The sequence below is a fragment of the Arvicanthis niloticus genome, chromosome 26 (assembly GCF_011762505.2).
Source record: "Arvicanthis niloticus isolate mArvNil1 chromosome 26, mArvNil1.pat.X, whole genome shotgun sequence".
NCBI lineage: Eukaryota > Metazoa > Chordata > Mammalia > Rodentia > Muridae > Arvicanthis > Arvicanthis niloticus.
In genome coordinates this window covers 5,887,120-5,907,500 of record NC_133434.1, presented here as the reverse complement: position 1 = coordinate 5,907,500, position 20,381 = coordinate 5,887,120, and the positions used below count along the sequence as shown (strand labels likewise).

General features: G+C 47.0%; 1 protein-coding gene across 3 annotated transcripts in view; it reads left to right on the top strand.

Annotated features, from left to right (window-relative positions):
• Positions 1-20,381, top strand: part of Pknox2 (PBX/knotted 1 homeobox 2) — a 297,178-nt gene that overhangs the window by 180,241 nt on the left and 96,556 nt on the right. For 2 of the 3 annotated variants that reach the window (XM_076924651.1, XM_076924649.1), the window contains exon 3: positions 19,250-19,353. The exons of the other annotated variant lie outside the window; for it this stretch is intronic. The gene's annotated coding sequence lies outside the window, so the exon portion shown is untranslated. The remainder of the gene's footprint in view (positions 1-19,249; positions 19,354-20,381) is intronic. 3 annotated transcript variants of the gene reach the window in all.

The window sequence follows — 20,381 nt, the reverse complement described above, 5'->3', positions numbered from 1 at the left end:
CCTATGAGCTCGTAAGAATTCTCCTGTCTCTACTTTCCATCTTGCCATAGGAGGGATGGAATGCTACGTCTATCTTTGTGTGGGCCCCAGGGATCTGAACCGAAGTGCCCACACCCATGTGCTAACTAAGCCTCACTCATTGCTCATCTACACAGTTCACCCTTCATATTTTCTATATCTACCAGTTTGGGAAAACTCCTCACCGTGTGTGTGTGTGTGTGTGTGTGTGTGTGTTGGGGGACAGGGGGAGTAATTTAGTTTCATATGATTGTTTTCCAATGAAGCTACTCTGCTCATTGGTTGTCCCTTATTTCATAAGCAGTCCATCCAATGTAGAGTTTTTGTTCATAATTAATACCAAACACCATTTGGTGCCTTCCAGCGCCTGATGTTTGTTGTGAAAACAGAGACCTAGTCCTGTGTCCCACGTTTTTTCCTCTCATGAGCTCACAGGTAACAGTGGGCCTCCAGCTCTACCCGTCAGGTCTCCCCACCCTAAGATGGAAGTTGCTGCTGTCTTCAACCTTGAGTTTATTTAAAGACGTAGTTTACCATTCTCTCGCCCTCCTCCAACTTGAACTCTTTTAAGATCATTCTTCTGGTTTGATGATTGTTGTCCTTGGAAAACACAAAGGAAAGCCTGCATTTTCCTTCTGGTTGTTATCTGGTACCCTCCACTGTCTGCTTTGGCTGAGGCCGTCTCAAGATCCTGTGTTTCTTTTCATTCTGCTTCAAGTATTGCTTTCTACAGGAGAGGGAAGGGAGGGAAGGGGGGTGTTCAAAGATGTTTTCAGGCTCCAGTTCTTCCTGGTCTTTTGACTGTTCTACCACACGCACAATGGTCTTGCCACTCTCCTGTGCTGCCTTATATGTATAAAGCCCCTCTCGAATCTTTAGTACAATGTCTTTCAAATCATCGTAAAGCTCAGATTTGAAGATGAAGGTTTGAAGGTGTGATGCCCCTACATTTTACATCCACCACTAAGAAGACAGAGGCTCAAGCCTTATGCTCTTTACCAACCCCCTCCCCCCACACACACGCCTTAGAAACACAGTTAGCAATGAAATTCCACCCACTAATATTTTTTGATCAGCTCTTATGCCCAAGGCACAAAACTAGATACCGTGAGTGACACAGACGTGAACCAGATTTGTCCCTGCCTTAGGAGGAGGAAGGCACACAAACTGCCCAACTGCAGTAGCCCTAGGTAAAATGAGACAGTTAGAATCTTGGGATGTATGTGTATTGGGAGAACCCAAAGCCAAAAAGAGGCCATGTGTGCCCTGGGGAATCCAGGGTGATCCAAGAGGGAGACGGATCCATTTGACTTGTGGTGGAAGTCTGGCCCAAACAGCAGAGTCACAGATGCAGAGAAGGGTATGTATTTCTTATAGAGGAGGAAAAGTCAAAAAGCCAATTTGGAGGGAAAATATCAGGCAACTAAGCAGTCAGATAGTATGGTAAACTCGGACGTATAATATAACCCTGGTCTATTTCAAGTTTTCCTGGTGTATTTAGGGTTCCACTGAACTCCCGAGCACATTCTCAGGTTAATCTCTCTGCTCCTCCTCTAAACCTGTGCCTCTTCTGTAACCTTTTAATACAAACTGTGTTTTAGCTGGAGGTAGTGGCGCATGCGCATCTGTAATCCCAGCATGGGCTAGGGGTAGGGGTACTGACATAGGAGGATTGAGAGTTCAAGGCCAGCCTGGGTTACACAGCAAAACTCTGTCTTGAAACATAAAACAAAGAAAAAAAAAAGAGAAAGAAAGAAAGAAATCACTCAAGCATTTCTTGCATAGTTTTTTCTTTCTCACTTCTTTGTCCATATTTGCAGTTGGGGTCTTGCTAACCTTAAAAACCTCCTCTTGCCTCAGATTTCCCTATGCCAGGATTAGAACTCTGTGCCAACATGCTTGGCTTAATTTTTTTTTAATAAAGATTTTTGACAGTGCTGTCATTCAGTCAGCTGAGTTTAGAATCAGGAAGTCTGGATCTGAACTGAGCATGGGGCATTTTAGGTCAGTGGGTCACCCCTAACACCTCACTCCCCTCCCCACCTCCACCGTGTAAAATGGACTTCCCTGAGCACACGGAAGAGTGGTGAGGGTCAGGTGCAGTTGCATTAAGGGCACTACATCATAAGAGGTGGGACATGCAATAAGACTAAGTAATATGACCAGGTCTCAAGGCCCACACACCACTCCCACAGATGGAAGCAAGCTTTCCTATGACCCAGTGCATGGCTGTTATCTATTATGAATTACCTGGTGGAGATGCAGATTGGGAGGGGCGGAAGGGAAGAGAGAGGCCATTTTGGAGGTCACAGAGCCAAGCTTGCTCTGGTTGAGGGTACAGCAGAGACTGTTTTGAAATATCTGTGAGGCTGTCAGAGTTCATGCTGAGCAGCAAAGCCTGGTTCTCTGGGAAGTCTCCCTGCTGTGCCTCAGGAGAGCAGGCTGTGAGGTAAATCAGGAATGTTCCTCACCACCTCCCTGCAAGCTACCCCATGGTGAGAAGGGGGGTGTGTATGGGGTGAGGGAGGGCTGAGCAGAAGGTGATTGCGTATACCTGGACACCCCCCCTCAATCTTATAACACACACACACACACACACACACACACACAGTGCACAGGAAACACCAAAGTACCTCAGAGGGCACTATGGGGAGGAACATGCTTGTCTTTGCTATTCAGTAGGGCAAGCAGAATCACCCAGGTGCCTGAGGCCATGAGAGAGCTGGATTGGAAGTTATCCACTGTCCCAGAAGATAAGGGGTCTCCAACACAGCTCCCAGGGAGTGTCACCTGACCTGAGGGCTGTAGGTAGTGGTTTCGGCAGAGAAGGCAGAAAGGGGCCTTCTAGGAAGAGGGGACAGTAGACACAGATGAGCAGAGGCCAGGAGCACGTGATGCTGAGGAGGTTCAAAGAGGCTGCAGAGCAGGGTGAACCCCACAGATTTGGGGGCACACGCAGTGGGACGAGAAGGAGAGGGTGTTTACAATGTGTTTGGGAAGAACTGGCTGCATTCATCCGGAGTAGGAGACAAAGGAGCGAGAGAAAGGCGATTGAGTTTATTTCATTGTTGCAAAATAAAGATCACAAAGAAACAAACATAAGACGAGCAGGCAGGATGTCGGTGGAGGTGTCCGAGGTGAGGTCCAGTTGGCGCTGTGGGAGATCCAGGCGGCATCCTCACTCTTCCCTGAAGGTCCGGTATGTCTGAGGCTGACTGTCCTAGGTACACTGAATCGGAGGCACCGTGGTGACAGAAACCAGGTCTTACTCATTGTCCCCTGGAGGCATGCTTGCATTTCACAGACTTGATGTTAGAGAGCAAGTGAGCGCGTCATTGTCTTGTGGGTTGAACTTCATGTCCTGTCCTTACTGTCTTCTTGTGGTTGGTTGATGATGCCTCCAGGGCAGCGTCCTGGGAAAAGTGAGTGAGCCTAGGGAACAAACAAGGTTCAAACCCTGGTCATGCTCTTTGTGTGACACTGAGCATGTTACCAGACTGCCTCTCCAAATCTGTACTAATATAGGAACTGCTGACCACCTATATATCTAAATAAAACTGAAAAATAAATAGAAATGCAAAGTCTTGGTTACAGCATAGCCCCATGCGTGGGCGAGCACAGATGGAAGAATCCACCACGCCAGGACGTTTTATTGCTTAGTACTGGGCTACCGTACAGTTGGAGCCATACCCAACCCTCAGGGAAGAGTGAGGGTCCTGTGTGTGAGGTGCTGGGCACTGTCGCTGGCACATGGAAACTTTCAGCTGATGCTGGCTGTCATGGTTCTGAGTGGGATGTGAGGCAATTCTGTAGTCTCTGGAACCATTGCAGCAATGTGGTTCCCAAGTCCCCTGGAAGACTCAGGACCAAAGGGGCCTGACCGTGTGACAGAGAGACTGCCTCTGACCTTGGAAAGAGTTGATAAAGGCCTCAATCAGCATGTACTCTTAGAATTTGGTATTGATGTAATGGGCAGGAGGACCTCAGAGGCACGCAGAGGGAGACATCTTGGGGACTTTTAAAACTGATCTCAGAACACCTGCAGGAAAAGGTCCTCACTGTGATGGCATTTGCTTGTGGTGACACAAAAGCTGTTTCAGATCTAGGTCCTGGCTGCAGCAGATAAGTCTGGGAATCGGGGTGGGTGGGAACTAGCAAGCTCTCACTTTGGAACTCCTCTGATCAAAATGTGGGAAACTCTATGGCCTGGCAGTTTTCAGGAGAGCATGCTGCTACTCCAAATGCTTCCCACTGCTCTCCTGAGCCCCTGTGCTTTAGGGGCTAGACGAGCAGGGTTCATCGGTGACCTGGGGTCAACAGGAGGGGACCCAGGTTGTTTGTAGAAAGCCCAAAGACAACTGCCCAAGGATGGGGTAAGTGCCTACAGCTGGGAATTGAGGAGGCAGAGCTCCAACACTAGGGGTGCTGTTAAGCCCCACCTCACCCCACCCCACCCCTGCTTCTCAGGAGCCATCACCGATGCCTTCTCTATGGTTACGCTGCCCTATCCTATCTTGTACCAGGCAACTCACCTGGGCTAGGGGCAGAGATTTTCCATTACAAGCACCACTCCACTGACAGCATTAGCTGGGCATGGGCTTATCCTTAAAGGAGAAACACAGAACATTCCCTTGGGTTTGGAGAAGGAGCTTGAGAGAGAACTATGAGTAACAGGGAAAAAACAAGCTGGCTGGGTCTTTTGGATGGGGTGTGGGAGGGAGCTGTCACTGCTCCTTTGGAGGGTCCTGGAGAGACAGAGTGATGTGTCTCTCTGGACTTTCAAACCAATTGCTTGACCAGGTCATCTCCAAGGATCTTCCCAGTTTGAGGTTCTGGGGTGTGTGTGTGTGTGTGTGTGTGTGTGTGTGTGTGTGTTGGCGAGGGGTTGGTGGAGTGTGTCTGCAGTTTCCAGTTGAAACCTGCTCAGGGACAAGCCACATGTTATTGTAGTTTTTCTGCCCAGCAGCCCTCCCCTCCCTGCTGCCTGCCTGTCCTCCTCCCTAGCAGGATGGATGGAGGCAGTGTGGAGAAACCCGAATAACTAATCAGAGTCCTCATTAACCCCCTGCTGGGATGCTCAAACATTCACTTTGCTGTTTGTGAAGCAGAAAAAAAAAATCTTCTCCCTGCATTAAAATTGATGCATTATTAATCCCTGTGCTCCTGACCTGGTGGGCTGCCTCACCATCCTGCGGGGGTGGGCAGCCTGCAGTACCTACCTAGGGCACTGGAGTCTCTGTTACTGATCCGCCCAGTGCAGAAAAGCCTTCTTGTGGTACACGGCTCAACCAGGCAACAGTCAGGTGAGAGCCGGTTTGTTTTAACCCTGCTGGAACCTGATGGAGCTTTTTCCGCTCAATCATATTTAACAGTACAGCTGCCTGGCTGCCCTGGTGTCGGGCTGGGGCAACAGAAGTCTAGGTGAACACAGGGGCTATAGATGTGTCTCTCTCTCCAGACCTGAGAGCATGAGCTAACTGGCTCCCGGCTTCCTATGAGCTAGCCAAGGAGCCGGCTGCCTCTCGGTGGACTGAGTTTAGAAGGTGTTAGTGTCAGGCCCAAGAGGATGCTTCTTCTGTACAGCTGGAGAAGCTGTGCCCTGTGGCTTCCTGGTGCGTCATCTTACCTAGAGCGTAAAGCTCCATACCTTTGGAAGAGATCCTCGCATTAATCTTTGAGCAAGATCATGAGTCTACAGTCTTTCTCACCTATGAAAAAACCCAATACCTGGGGTTACAGAGCATGGAAGGCACAGTATCTGTCCTCAAGGAACTTGGTTTGGGGAGGGAGCAAGACCTAAAAGAATACACTAATCCAGACATGAGAAACAGGTAGGCATCCCTGCCTCCTTTTTTTTTTGTCAATCTGAGAAAAGGTCAGAGGAGGCTACTCTGCTCTTTTTCCATTCATGGGGTCAACTACCTTTTCCCCCTTGAGATAGGCTGGCTTGGTTGTATAGCTGAGGGTGGCTTTGAACTTCTGATCCTCTCGCCTTCAGCTCTCGGGTGCTGGGATTTTGGATGTGTGCCAGCAAACCTGGTTTATGGAGTTGCCAGAGACCGAGTTCAGGTCTCCGTGCATGCTAGGCAATGACTCTACCAACTGAACTGCACTCCAGTCCCTAATATATTTAATATTAGCAGATGCTGGGGATTCTGGGTAGATAAAAAAAAAAAATCCTGGGTCTCAGCCCATATAGAGTTTTCAGCCTATTGGGGAAAATAGGTCTCATACAACTGAGTGTGTAATTAGAAACTTAAGCAAGGGCTCCAACCCAATTAGGAAACACAACAAAGGAAAAGGATCTCGTGTGGTCTGAAGGGTGAGCTAGGGCTTCCTGAAGAAAGCTGGCCTTAATCTGAGATGTAAAAGCAAAGCAGATGAGGAGAGGGCACCTGCCAGGAAGACGTGAGAGCACGTGCAAAGGCCCTGTGGTAGGAAGAAGCACAAAGACCATGGTACCTGAAGTGTAGAGAATGAGCTAGGCAAGGCTGCAGAGACAGGCAGGGATAGACTGCCTTGACTTTCATGGGCATCATAGGGACGTCAGATGTCAAGAGGAATGGGAACCCGGTAGTTTGTTTGAGACCCAGAAAGGATGGGGATATAGAAGAATAAGATTTGCACTTCAAAAAGATGTCTCTAGCTGTTCGGAGGAGAACAGATGGGGGAGTGCCGAGAATGTTAAATGGGTCATCTGTCCCTTGCTGTCTCCTATCTCCTATTTTAGTGAGCAGAAGCCTATAGAATGTGCTGGAGTCTTATGAAGGGAGTTGCATATCTAAATTCTCATCACCCACCATTCAGCCTCAGCTCAGAGCTCACGAAAATAAGCCGGAGTCCTTGAATCCTCTCTTTCCTAACTTAGTGAGCAGCCAGTCGAGCTCTCATGACTGCCTCACCCATTGTTAGCCCAGTACTTTGATGCCTATGGGGACCCTGAGAGCAGGGCATGTGCCCCAGCCTCCAGGAGAGCAGATGTCAGGAGGGCAAGCTGCCGAGAGGATTAGCAGGGCTGTGGAGAGCTGCAGGGAAGGAGAGGGGCAGGGCGGTACCAGGCATTAACCAGGGTATCCCAAGCACATGGTAGTCTGTGGTTCCAGGCAAGTCATGTTTATAAACATAAACACCAGCACTAGATATAGGGACTTGCTGAAAACCCATCTCCACTGAGTTAGTGGTTCCTCCCTCTGCTCGTATTCCAGCATGGTCCAAGAAAGTATCATGTCTAGCCTTGGGCCAGCACCTGTTTTCTTTTATTTCAACAAGTATTCATTGATTATATTTTCATACGAGTATACTCTTAAGGGTCAAAATTTCCCTGTAAGAAGCCAGATGGGTGGTACATATCTGTAATCCCAGTACATGAGAAGGTAAGGCAGGAAAATTACAGATCTGAGACCAAGCTAGACTACAAAGAGAGATCCTTTCACAGAAGAAAAACAACAACACAAAACCACCCACCCACCTTTACCCTTAAGCTTGCTGCTGCTTGCAGGAAGCTAGGCTAGGTAGCCCATTTTTTCCCCATCAAAGGCAGAAGGAAACAGACACTAAAGAGATGAGCCTATGTGACCTGCTTTGCCAGGAGTGTTCTCAATGGAAGCCTGTGTAATTATAATCATGTTCTCTTTCATTCTGAAAATTATTCCAGTATGACAGATGAATGACGTGGTCACTCCAGCGATGTGCATGGCTTTAAGGAGGTGCAAGAGGGGTTTTTTTTTGTTTGGTTGGTTTTGTTTTTGCAGGAATTGAGAAGGCATTGCAGAATAGGTAACGTTTAAGCTGAGTTCTTACAGAATGAGTAGCTGCGAGAGCGTGGGAAGAGCAGACCCAGCCCGGGAACACAGGCTTGGTAGAATCAGGGAACAGAGGCTATATAGCAGGGGAAGAGTGTATTTGAACTCTAACCTAGACCAGGCTCAGCAAACCTGCAAAGACTCAGACAGTAATTACTCCACAGCTTCTCACTCTTGCAATTTTTCAGCTCTGTCTCTGTACAACTTCTGGGCTGAGTTTTATGTCCTACTGTGGGAAGCAGACATAGATAACAGTGAACAAATGGGTGTGGCCAGATTCAAATAAAACTATGTTCAAAAAAACAAGCCTGTGAGTGTACTCTTTGGTCTATTTGGTCATCTTTGTCCTGGTAGTTATAACAAGAATATATATTTCCCAGTTCTAGAGGCTGGAAACCCAAAATCAAAATGTCCGCTGATGCAGTGAGGGTTCACTCTGTAGATAACGCTCACTTGTTTGGAAGAGCCAGGGAGTGCCTGTTAACCTTGTATATGGGTATGAACCCATCCATGAGGGCGGGGACCTTGTAACCCCCTACAAGCCCCTGCCTTTTCATGTCACCCACAATGGGGTGAGGTTTTGTCATGAATCATGCAGGGCATATTGAGACCATAGCAGTGTAACACGCCAGCACTACTCCCTTGGTCCCTGGAGGAGAGTCATAAGAAATAAGCCTGGAAGTTAGGTAGGCGCTGTGTTACAAAAGGTTTCAAACACGTATGTGTTCACGATGTATCTTATTTTTAATAAGGGCGTGGGAGTGGATCATCATTGGAGGCCCTACGATTTGATGGTGGTGTTCAGAGGACACTGGAGGGAAGCAGAGAGCTGCAGAGGGAAAGGGGCTGACTAGTTTGGGGTCTGAGACCTCCCTTGGTGACACTTGAGGCTGTTAATGTTCATCTCTCAGGAATGTTCCTTTAATTCCAAATCTCCCTCCTGTTCCCTAACCTCTAAGGGTGCAGAGCGCCTTCTCTGGTTGGTCCTCACAGTGGATGCTTCATGGCAGGACTTTAAGAAGCATTAGCTATCTCCTCTCTCCTGTATGTTGTTCTCCAGAGTGATCCTCTTTCTAGGGACCCTTCAATAGATAAGCAGGGGATCTCCTCCACACTGCAGAAAGCTCACCTTCCCAAGAGTCTCAGAGAGGAAATAAATGTCTGGAACTTCCTGTTCAAGGTCCTGACCTAGGAAAGTATCCTGGCTCCCTTTTTCTGTCTTTTGAGCAGAACTTCAGTCTCTCTGTGTTGGTGCCATTTGGGGCTGTGGCCCCTCCTCTTCCTCCCCAAGCAAAGCTGTTGCATAGGGTCACGCCTAGACTTAGACATAGAATTTAAGAAGACAGTCAAAACTCAATACTCAAGCGAAGTAATATTTTAATGCAACTGTTTTTAAAGTGAAAAGTAAAAGTTAGTGACATAAATGCATGGCAAGCAAGCTATCATACATTGACCTTGGTGTCCATGTTTATAGGACACAATGTGGTATACATTGTATACATGATTACATGTATACATCGATACATGTATACATGAAGAGGGGACAGTACTGCGGATTTTCCTTTAGCCTCAGTGAGAGTAGGCAAGACGGGGCCAATGTTGCGGGCCTTGCTCAGATCCTCCAGTTTGGGTGTCTCATGAACTCTGTGCCTGAGGCAAGCACTTCACCTACCTGTCCTTAGTCCATAGCCTGAGGAGATGCCAGAGGGACACCTGAGCCAGATGGAGAAGGAATGTGTTAAACTCTGCACAGAGAGAATTAGAAACTTCCCCTTCTTATCCCAGCAGGGAAGATTTCCCTTGTCTATTCTCTCTTCTATAGTCTAGCAGACATCTTGCCCTTGGGCCTGTTTCCCTACAGATTCCTTTTTTTTCTCCTTTCAGCTGAATTTTATATTTCTTGGTCTCTCAGATTCTGGCCTATTTTCCCCCATTTTAAAGTTACTGGAAGGACTTTTTTTTTTCTTTTTTTTTTTTTTTTTTTTTTTTTTTTTTTTTTTTTTTTTTTGCCTTTTTAAAAATTAGCATTTGTTAATATTTGGGTTTTGGAGGTGCTGGTTATCAAAGCCAGGGCCTTATACATTCTAAGCAAGCATTCTACTTCCTCGGCTCCTGCTGGTATATAATTATACAAAATAGGTATTTTAGCCAGTTGAGGCCACTGGGTCTGAGCTATTATCTCAGCTCCTGTGGGATGCTGAAGCATAGAAATTACAAATCCAAGGGCTGCCTGGGCTAGTTCAAAGCCAGCCTGGGCAACATAGTAAAACCAAGTCTCCCTCTTCCTCCTTCTCCTCCTCTCTGAGACAGGGTCTTACTGTGTATCCCTGGCTGTCCTGGAACTTACCATGTAGACCATGGCTGGCCTTGAACTCACAGAGGCCTGCCTCTGCCTCCCAAGTGCTGAAATTAAAGGCGTGCACCCGTCAGTCTGGATCACATCTCAACATTTAAAAGAAGCAAAAAGAGAGCCGGGGATATAGTCCAGTGACCAATGGTTTGCTTTAGCATGTGTGAGGTTCTCGGTTCAGTCCTAGTAGTGAAAACAACAGGGTTTCATCGTGACATTTTCATATGTGCGAATAATGAACTTTGGTTATGTCCATTAGCTGTATTTGATACTTCGGGGCATCTGTGATAAACACTATGACCAAGGAAGGCCCGAGGAAATTCGTAGACTTTATCTGTGCTTACAAATCCAGAGGGATAGGAGTCCATCACAGATGGAAGGCCTGGCAGCAGGACCAGCAAGCTAAGAGCTTATGTCTTTAACCACAGGACAAAGCAGACAAAGACAATCTCCACCATCAACGGAAGACCAAGAATTAAATGTCCGAGACTATGAGGGACATTTCTCATTCAAACCACCACACCCACCCTTCCCCTCGCTCATGAGCCCTCCCCGCTCCCATTCAGTCTCAATGAGGGCCTGCTAAGTCTAACACGCACTCTCCTTCCTTCACCTTTCTTCTGCCTGTGCTGTTATCCGACTTGGTATTTTATTTATAAACCTCGTTTGTTGTCATGTGACTGTCTTCACCGCTCCCACCTCTCTCCCAAGCAAGTACGAGCCTCATAAACGCTGGGCTTTTTTATCACTTCGTGTCACAGTCCTGAACAGTTCCTCAGACAAGGCAGGCACTCTGCAAACACCTGTTGTATAAGTGAATATTAGCTTAGTTCCTTTCTTTCCCCTCTAATAACCAAAAGAGGATGTGACATTTTCCCCAATGGAAGGATCATTTTTCCTGGGACTTCCTAAGCTATGCATAATTCAAATTATTATTCAACCAATATGATATATATATATATATATATATATATATATATATATATATATATATATATATAGTTACTGCAAACTCTTGGGCTTTCACAGAATTGTGTTGCTGTTTTAAATGGAGAGGGACCCCCAAGGAAGTTGAAGCAGTGCTGATTCTTTTTGTGACCTTAACCAAGACAATTAGGTCTTGGTTTTGATTTCCCTGTCTGCTTACTGGAAGTATTGATTGTACTACCCTTACAGCTATTGTGCAACTTACACAAAAAGCCCATGGTCGTGACTGCACATACTTTACGATGTATAAATGGTCCAGAGGATATGGAGGTATGGAAGGTATTACTAATGTGGTCATCCACTTCTAGCCTTCTTATTGACGTAAGGAGAAACCAGGGCCCAGAACAGTGTAGTGTTAATACGTGCTAATCCTGGTGCAGTTTCTGGCCTCTTTGAGTTTTCATAGGCTCATTCTACAAGAACAGGCATCCTGGGCTCTACTTGAGACCAAGTCAACATTCTCCATGGTGGAAAGAGAATTGCTGGTTTTCAGGTCCTTGCAAATCCAGTCCTTTGCAAGCAGCTGGAAGAGGAAGACGTTGTGCGTGTACCTTTCTCCATCCCTTCTATTACTGAGTGGCATCTGAATGAGAGTTTTATGGATATTTCACTTCCCTTTCTTTTCATCCTTCCTCTGCTCTCCTCAGAGAAGGTTATGGTGGAGGCCTGAGTGAAGCTCAGGGTAAAAATCTTCCGGAGTGGACCTGTGCCTTGGGCAGCAGGTCATCTGGTTGGTACCAGCTCCCGTAACATGTAATCGCACAGGATGGAGCAGGGCCCTGAGTCGGGCAAGGCAAGGAGGCACAGAATCTCTTCGATGACACGATTCTTGTGCATTCTTTAATGACTGAAATTTCCATGTGTGGGGAAAATTGCAGTTTTCCCTAGAGGGTATAGAATGGAAAGCCACTGCTTAGCAAGTGGGCATAAGTGTGGGCATGCGTGTGAGCACGCATGTGGGGAGCAGCAAGTAGGCATGTGTGTGCAGCAGCAAGTGGGCATGTGTGTGAGCATATGTGTGGGCAGCAGCAAGTGAGCGTGTGCATGGGCAGCAGGTGGGCATGCGTGTGGGCTGTATATCCCCTGACTTGGGGTCCTTTGCCTTTTCGTTGTGTGTGGCCATGAGCACGAACATGAATCAAAATCTGTGTGTTTATCTGTTTGGAGAGAGAGAGAGAGAGAGAGAGAGAGAGAGAGAGAGAGAGAGAGAGAGAGAGAGAGATGTATGTGTGTGCTTGCACACATGCGCGCACGTGAGTGGGTGCTGTCCTTACCATTGACATTGTGACTGTGTGTTGATCAATGAGTGTGTCTTTAAAAAATATACATTTCTCCTTTTTTCCTGCATAAATTATTTCATGTAAAGGCCATCCAGAGATCAGTTCCTGGCATCCCTTTTCAATAAAGCAATATTATCAGAGCTTGGTCCCAAAACTAGTCCCTGGAGAGGCTTTCCCTACATCCTTTGTCAAAGGAAATGTCACGGACTCACCGAATGACAAGAAGAAAAATTCTTCTTGTTTATTTCCCAAGTGAGGTAGAGAGGAAGCTCTGCTTCTTGACATCCTTTCCCTAGCTAGGTGAGCAGGTGGCAGGTGGACAGAGGGACAGGTGGCAGGTGGACAGAGGGGCAGGTGGCAGGTGGACAGAGGGGCAGGTGGGCAAGAGGGGCAGGTGAGCAGAGGGGCATGTGTGCAGGTGGGCCAGTAAACAGAGGCAAGTGTGTGGATAGGCATGTGTGCAGGTGGCAGGTGGACAGAGGGGCAGGTGGACAGAGGGGCAGGTGGGCAGAGGGGCAGGTGGGCAGAGGGGCATGTGTGTAGGTGGGCAGGTGAGCTTCAGTCTCATTTATAACATGAATAGTTATAGTGTAAAACAGCAACCGAGTCTAAAAATATACATGTAAGTGACTTATAGGGACACATTGAGTTACCAAGTCAGACACCGACAGTTATGATTGGCAAGAATTTACCCAAATTCAGATTATTACATGAGCATCTCTGGAGTTTAATACTCCTTTTTCCTACTCCCGTGACTCTCAAAATACATAATTAGTACAGGAAAACCATTTAAGAATTGAGATTTGAGCCGGGCGGTGGTGCCACACGCCTTTAATCCCAGCACTTGGGAGGCAGAGGCAGGCGGATTTCTGAGTTCGAGGCCAGCCTGGTCTACAGAGTGAGTTCCAGGACAGCCAGGGCTACACAGAAAAACCCTGTCTCAACAAACAAACAAACAAACAAAACAAACAAACAAAACAAAACAAAAAAAGAATTGAGATTTGGAAACCTAAATCAAGGAATCAACAAAACTCACCGAATGACGAGACAACAGTATCAACAAAACCAAGCAGTATAAACCCAGTACTTTTAGGTTGTATCATTTCTATACTAAAACAAAAATCACCTGTGTGGTCAATGTGATTGTAATACAGGGCAAATAGTGACAGACTACAGACATGAAGAGCTGACTCTTGAAAAATGGGTAGATTTTTTTTTTTAAACTAAACAATGTCTAAGTCTACCCTGACTCCCCACTAAACACACCGTGTATGTGTATATGTAATGTAATACCATAACATCCTCAGACACACCCCATGAGTTAGGCATTGCTGTTCCCATTTTACAAAAATAAGGAAGTTTATTAGATTATGGTGGAGCTTATTCAGGTTACACGAGGAGGGCGAGACCTGCCATTGGATCCACGTTTGACTGACATCACTTCTCTGTGACAGTTTCCTCACACTCGGGGAGTGCAGGAAGTGTGTGAACTCATTCTCCGTCAAAAGGGCTCCATTCGGGGACATCGGGGAAAACAGGGGGAATTGCAGGGTAAGGGCGATGAATGTTCATAACTAAGTTGGTGAACTCTTCACTGAAATGATCCCGCATTGACCTGAGTTAATAATTTCTAGTAATGTCTCCTCTCCGTGTGACAAGAATGAGAGTTTGCAAGAACTCTACGGGCTCACCTAGGTGTGCACAGAAGGAGCACAAGAAATAAAGACCTGGGTTCATGGTGCCGTCAAGGGGGGTTTATTTAATGTAAAGAGCTGAAGTTCAGGAGAAGTAAAGTTAAGGGTCCATGATGGATGGATGGACGGACGGACGGATCAATGGATGGGTGGATGGAAGGAAGGAAGGATAGATACATACATGATAGATGGATGGATAGACAGACAGACAGACAGACAGACAGACAGTAGATATTGGATGTTGGATAGTGGCAGCCTCTCTCAGCTGGCACAAAGATTCAGGTTCGGAAGTGCTGGGGATTGGGTCAGAGGACATGGTCCAAGCTGAGAATGAAGGACAAGAATTTAAAATATCTAGAGTTTCATCTTCTTGGCCTTGGAAAGCTGCTGGGGTCTGCCCAGAAGAGAAACGGTAAGCTGAATACGATACAGACTCTCAAGGAGCATGTCTCCTCCCAGATTACAATCCAGGCTCTTGAAGGCCCGGCAGCTGTTTATATTATTGTCCTGCTTTGTCTGCAAAACACCCAAGTGCAAAATCGGTAACGGCATTCTCTGGGGAAGCTCCCCTCCTAGTCAGAGGAAACCCAGCTAAGATGAACTTGGGCAGCAAGAAGGGGCCAATGCAACTAAGAAGCTGCAAACTTCACACTATTGTTTTTGGGGAGGCAGTAGGGATGAGAGGGACTTTATTTTCCAATTGAAACTCTGATTCCTTCCTTGTCTCCTAAACATCTGGGTTTTCACGTCAGGTCACACAGGGCTCAGTCCTCACTAGGTGTCCTTCATTCTGCCTCCACGACTCAGCTCTGACTCTCAGGCTGTTTGTGCGGCTCCATCCCAGGATCAGGCGGTATTGTCCCAGGCTGTCTGTTAAAGGAGGAATAGTGAAGAACAGCTTGGCGGGGATCTTTGCCCTGTGGACCAGGAACACGCTGGTCGCTGAGGTGGCGTTAGGAAGGATGGCAGCCACACATCTCCAGCTTCTTTCTCCCTTCCATCCTGTTACCGTCTTTCATCTTCCACGGAGCTCTCTGACATGTGAGCTGCCCTTCTTACGCTCAGAGGAATCACTGTCAGTGACAGAAAGGAGATTACAGGCTATATTTCTGCCTCCGAGCTTTCTGTGGGCGGCAGGGAAACAAGTGGAGACGGCTGCCTGTCAGTTCTGGGAACGGAGAAGTCTATGTATATTGTAGCCCCGGAGCAGTGTCCCCCGCAGGGGCATGCTGGTGTCACCTCTGATCATTCTTCCTCTCACTAATGTGCATTTTATTAATCCCAGAGTGGAGCAGGAAGCTGGTAGGCTTCTTTTGACTAATGCTGGTCGGAATCCCATCCAAGGAACCCCCAGCATCACCCGAGGGGTACAGCTAGGGCTGAAATCAGAAGCCTGGGACTGCAACGGGACCTCAGGAAGACAGAGGCTGAGGGACATGGGACACAGGCAGGGCTTCTTGCCCTGCCTAGCTCTGGACCTAGTCCCGACCCTGACCTCATCTCTATGTGCTTGACAGAGGAGGGGATGTTGAAGCAGAAGCAGCAGCAAGGAGCATCGTCAAACACACATGGCAGTTTATAGTACTTCCTACCCACTGAACCTTCTGGCTCGAATATGAAATCTTCAGGACAGGAAGAGAGAAAGAAAGGGGGTGTGGGAGGAAGGAATGAGAAGGGTGGAAGGGGGAAGAGGAAAGGAGAAGTTGGAGATTGATTGACTTGTCTTTGGGCTCAGGCCCAGGCACATGGTAGATTCTTAATACACAGGCTAAATTGAAGTAATTTGCACCTTTGCAGAAGAGGGGAGAGGGTATCATAAGCAGTGCCTCACAACAGTTCCCCCATCTGCTGTATCAGCCTCAGAAACATGGGAAACGAGGCAGGCTGGTGGTGTTTGGCCAGGCTCTAGGAATGGCCCCTAAGGAAAAGAACACTGAGTTGGCACTGCCAACGGCAAGTGTTCTCTTTGCATTGGTAAGACACGAAGGAACAAAGAGGTCAGGATAGAGAAATCCTAGAAGGCACAAACACACCTGTGTCTGACTTTCCTAAGCCTCGTTAGCCACATTTATAAAATGGGAACAAGTACTTGGCAAGGAAAAAGGTGTTCCTCGTGCACTGCTAGTAGGACAGGAGTAGGTATGACACTCCTGTTGCGATTCTGTGGAAGTTCTTTAAATGAATGCATCTTTGGACTCGGCAATTCCACATAAAATGTACCCCAGGAAAATGATCAGGTCTGGCGTAGTCAACCACCAAGAGTGATCACTACTTCTTGATGATGGCAAAACTGGAAATAATCTAAATAGAATAAAAATGTAGGTGAATAATTATAGCACATTCATAAAATGTAATGTCCTATTAGCTATTAAAATAATGGATTCCAGTTGGGAGTTGTTGCACACACCTTTAATCCCAGCACTCAGGAAGCAGAGGCAAGCAGGTCTCTGAGTTCGAGGCCGGCCTAGTCTACAGAGCAAATTCCAGGATAGTTAGAACTACACAGAGAAATCCTGTCTCGAAAAAACAACAATAACAACAAAATAATGATGATGATATAATTATGATAAGTGTGACAATAAATTTCCTTATATAAAAATATATTTTAGAATACTAAATTCTGTGCATAATACGGTACTGTTTTAATAAACAAGCATTTTATTTCAAATATCAAACATGGCCACTGTATTAAAGCATTATGATAACAGCCTTACTCTTCTTTTTTTATGTATGTATTTTCTATAATAAGTGTATGTGTTTTGTTAAAGGCAATAAAACATTACTTCTAAGATTTGCTTTAAGAACTAAATAAGAGGACTGGAGAGATGGCTTAGTGGTTAAAAGCACTGACTGTTCTTCCAGAGGTCCTGGGTTCAATTCCCAGCAACCACATGGTGGCTCACAACCACCTGTAATAGGATCTGATATCCTCTGCTGGTGTGTCTGAAGACGCTGACAGACTCACATAAAATACATCTTTAAAAAAAAAAAGAATTAAATAAGGTATTTTTCTATGAAGGAAATTTAGAGACTGAAAACTTATAAGATGTGCTTCCTAGCTATGAGAAGGTCACAGTTTGGAAAGAGATGACAGAAATCTAAAATAACCATAGCATGAGAGAGTACAGCAAGCACTTCCGGAGAATGACAAGCAGCGTGTCACTTAGAAACAGAGGAAGAAAAGAGAGTAAACAGAGGAGGGGTATACAGAGAGGAGAATGAATCTAAAAAGAAAGGGTCCCATGTTGTCACTAGACCTCTTCTGAGTGTCTCCCATGGCAAGATACCATTGGGTATACTAGTGGTTGCCCAGCTGTGAGCCCATGGAAGGCCAAGAACGCTCACTGCTTATAGGTAAATCACTGGTATGGATGCCCTGAGGGTTGACGGTCTATACCAGGAGGGCCTATGACAACTGTGGCCAGTGGGGGATGGCCCTGTCTAGGTTGTGCCGCTGGGAATGGAAAGGAAGAAAGATGATCTTTCTCGTGAGGAATCGTGACAGGGAGTGAAAATTGTGCTTATCTTGAAGAAGAGGAATCAGACATGCCTCTCCGGTTTGAAGCCCTGGGGCTTGCTATAGAGTTCATGGACAAGAGGGGTTACATGGAGGAGGAGCAGGGTGAGGGAATAAGGCAGGAGGAATTTGGTACCAACAGTGCTCCTTTCTCCGTTGGTGCTGATTCTCTGGCCTGTCTGAGTGGCTCCAGTGCCCAGAGCGACCTGTAGATGCGTCTCAGTATTTATCTCTTCTTGAGAAGACTGTTGGGTGTGAAGAAGGCAGGGAGGTTGTTTTAACCCAGAGGGTGTTTGTTAGTGGAGATGCCCAGGCTACCTGTTCACCCTTGGAACATCTCTCAAGTGCATCCGATCCTAGCAAACCCTCTGCCTTATTCTCTCTTGCAACTGGGAATTCAGACCTCTGTTAGGATGCTGTCTGTCTGCCTGCCTCACCTCCCCAGCAGTGTGTTGCACACACACACACAGAGAGAGAGAGAGAGAGAGAGAGAGAGAGAGAGAGGGAGGGAGGGAGGGAGAGAGAGAGAGAGAGAGAGAGAGAGAAAGAGAGAGAGAGGAGAGAGGAGAGAGAGAGAGCAGCTTGTTGCTCGGGCAGATGTCTAGTTTCTACTTTTCTGCTGCAGCCCCAGCCTGGGCTGCTTGTCTCTCTCCTGCTGTCATGCCACTAGTTAATTACATTTGTTACTGAGGTGCAAATGTGTTTTTACTAAGTTGGTGTTAACTGGGAAGGGGCTGCTGATGTTACAGTTGCATGTGCCTCATGGACAGGGCCAGGGCTCTTGGCTGGGGACACTGCCCACTGCTGCCCTGGAAGTGCAACTAAGAGTAGTCCCTACTCTACCCTGGCTCCTGACAGAGCCTCCTTGGAGTCAAATTTGCAACTCCTCCATGGGAGAAGGTGATGCAATGGTTGAGATGGATCCGTCAAGACAAGATGGCGAGGCTGACCACCAAGACTCTGCCTCGGACGCTACCTCGGACGTGGTTCATTTCAAATATTGCGAAAATTAATTCACAGAGTTAATTCACTTGAACCTAAAAATAGCTTTTAAAGGCAGGCAGCCAAGGCTCCTTTTAAGCATCGGGTTGTCTTTCTTTGGTTCTAGTCTCTTCCCCTACTGACTTTTCCTCCCCACTTCCCTCGTTCCCTCAGGCCCCTCCTGTCTTAACCCAAGTGTTGTCCCTTCAGACCCTAGCTGAAGCCTGCCAGTCACCACCTGGACCCTGCTCCCTCTTCCCCTGAGTTCCCATCTTACAAGGTGTTGAGTAACTTTCCCAGCATTCAAATTCACTCCTAGAGCCCTTTCCACTTTGGAACAGGAGGCTGTAGTCCACCCGAGGTCAGGAAACCAGAAAGGCAACCACAGGGCAAGTTTAACAGTGACAAAGTATGGGGTCTATAGAGATTTGAGCAGAGCTCAGTAACCATACTGAGAAGAGAGAGTAGAGCAAGAATCACACAGGGATCATCTGCAGAGAAACTAGAGCCACCATTTCTATAATAGGGCACGTCCTGGGGAGGAGAAACTGGGGTGACCGAGTCCAGTCCTCTGTGTGCTGATGCCCCTCCTGAGACCCGCTGTCCCCTTCCGTCTGCAGGTACTTTCTGTGTAGCTGACTAGAAGTGTTTCTGGCCCTGCTGGAAGTGGGAAGAGGGGCGAACCCCCTGAAGACCATCCCAGAGGCAGTGGGATCATCCAACAGTAAGGCGTGCTTTTCTGTTCTTTGACACATGCACGCGCGCACGCGCACACACACACACACCACGTTATCCTCCTTCCTTCAGAATCCCTCTGGCACCAATTGGTTACCTAAGCAGACAATCAGCAAAGGCAGCCCTAGACAGTAAGCACTGTTTGTATTTTATGTCTTTCTGCCACCTCCCTAACCAAGCCTGTGGTGTGTGCTCTCTGTGTACTTCATGTTCTTTGAGGTGTAGGAGGTTGGGCATTGCACACACCCCATGGTGATGATCATTTGCACAAGGCTAGAGAAAGTGTTACCTAAGAATCCCCCAGGGACGTTGGTGATGCGTGCCAGCTCAATAGTCAGAGTTCAGGTGAGGATAACCCGCACATATGCACCCCAAAGGAGTTGATGAGCAAGGAGGAAACTGCACCCCAGATGTTTCTGATGGATTTGGAGAAATAGTTCCTTAGACTGTATGAGTACTTTGAATAGAATACTCCATTCAAGCTTCCTAGGAGGTGTGAGTATGGGTTTTGTTGAGGTTTAGTGTTCTAGGTTTTGTTGTTTGTTTGGTTGGGGGTTTTTTTTGTTTGTTTGTTTTGTTTTTGGATTTTAGCTCCCTTCAGACCCCACAGAATTACATGGCAGTATAGTTAGCAATTTAGAAACCCAGCTATCCAAAACAACCCCATTTCCTCTTTCCCCGTGTGTCATGATTGGGGCTGGATCTGTAATGGTGAGATCCAGTCACAACCCCCAAGGACCTTGTTGGGGACTTGTATGTTTTCATGATGTTTCAGGGCCCCTATAAACCTCACCATCCATCAGCCTTCCTTCTGGGGTTGGTAATTATGGCCAGGTTGCCCAGAACAACCTGTTCCCTTGTGAAGGAGAAAGTTGCCAACACAGGCAGTGAATGCGGTCGCCCTAGTTTCCCAAGCAGGTAGTTAGTAGTCACAGACACTTGTAGATGACAATATCTGAAAAGTGGAGAGCAGGCAGCCATGACTGTCCCACTACCTGTCTGCAGGTACTGTGGTAC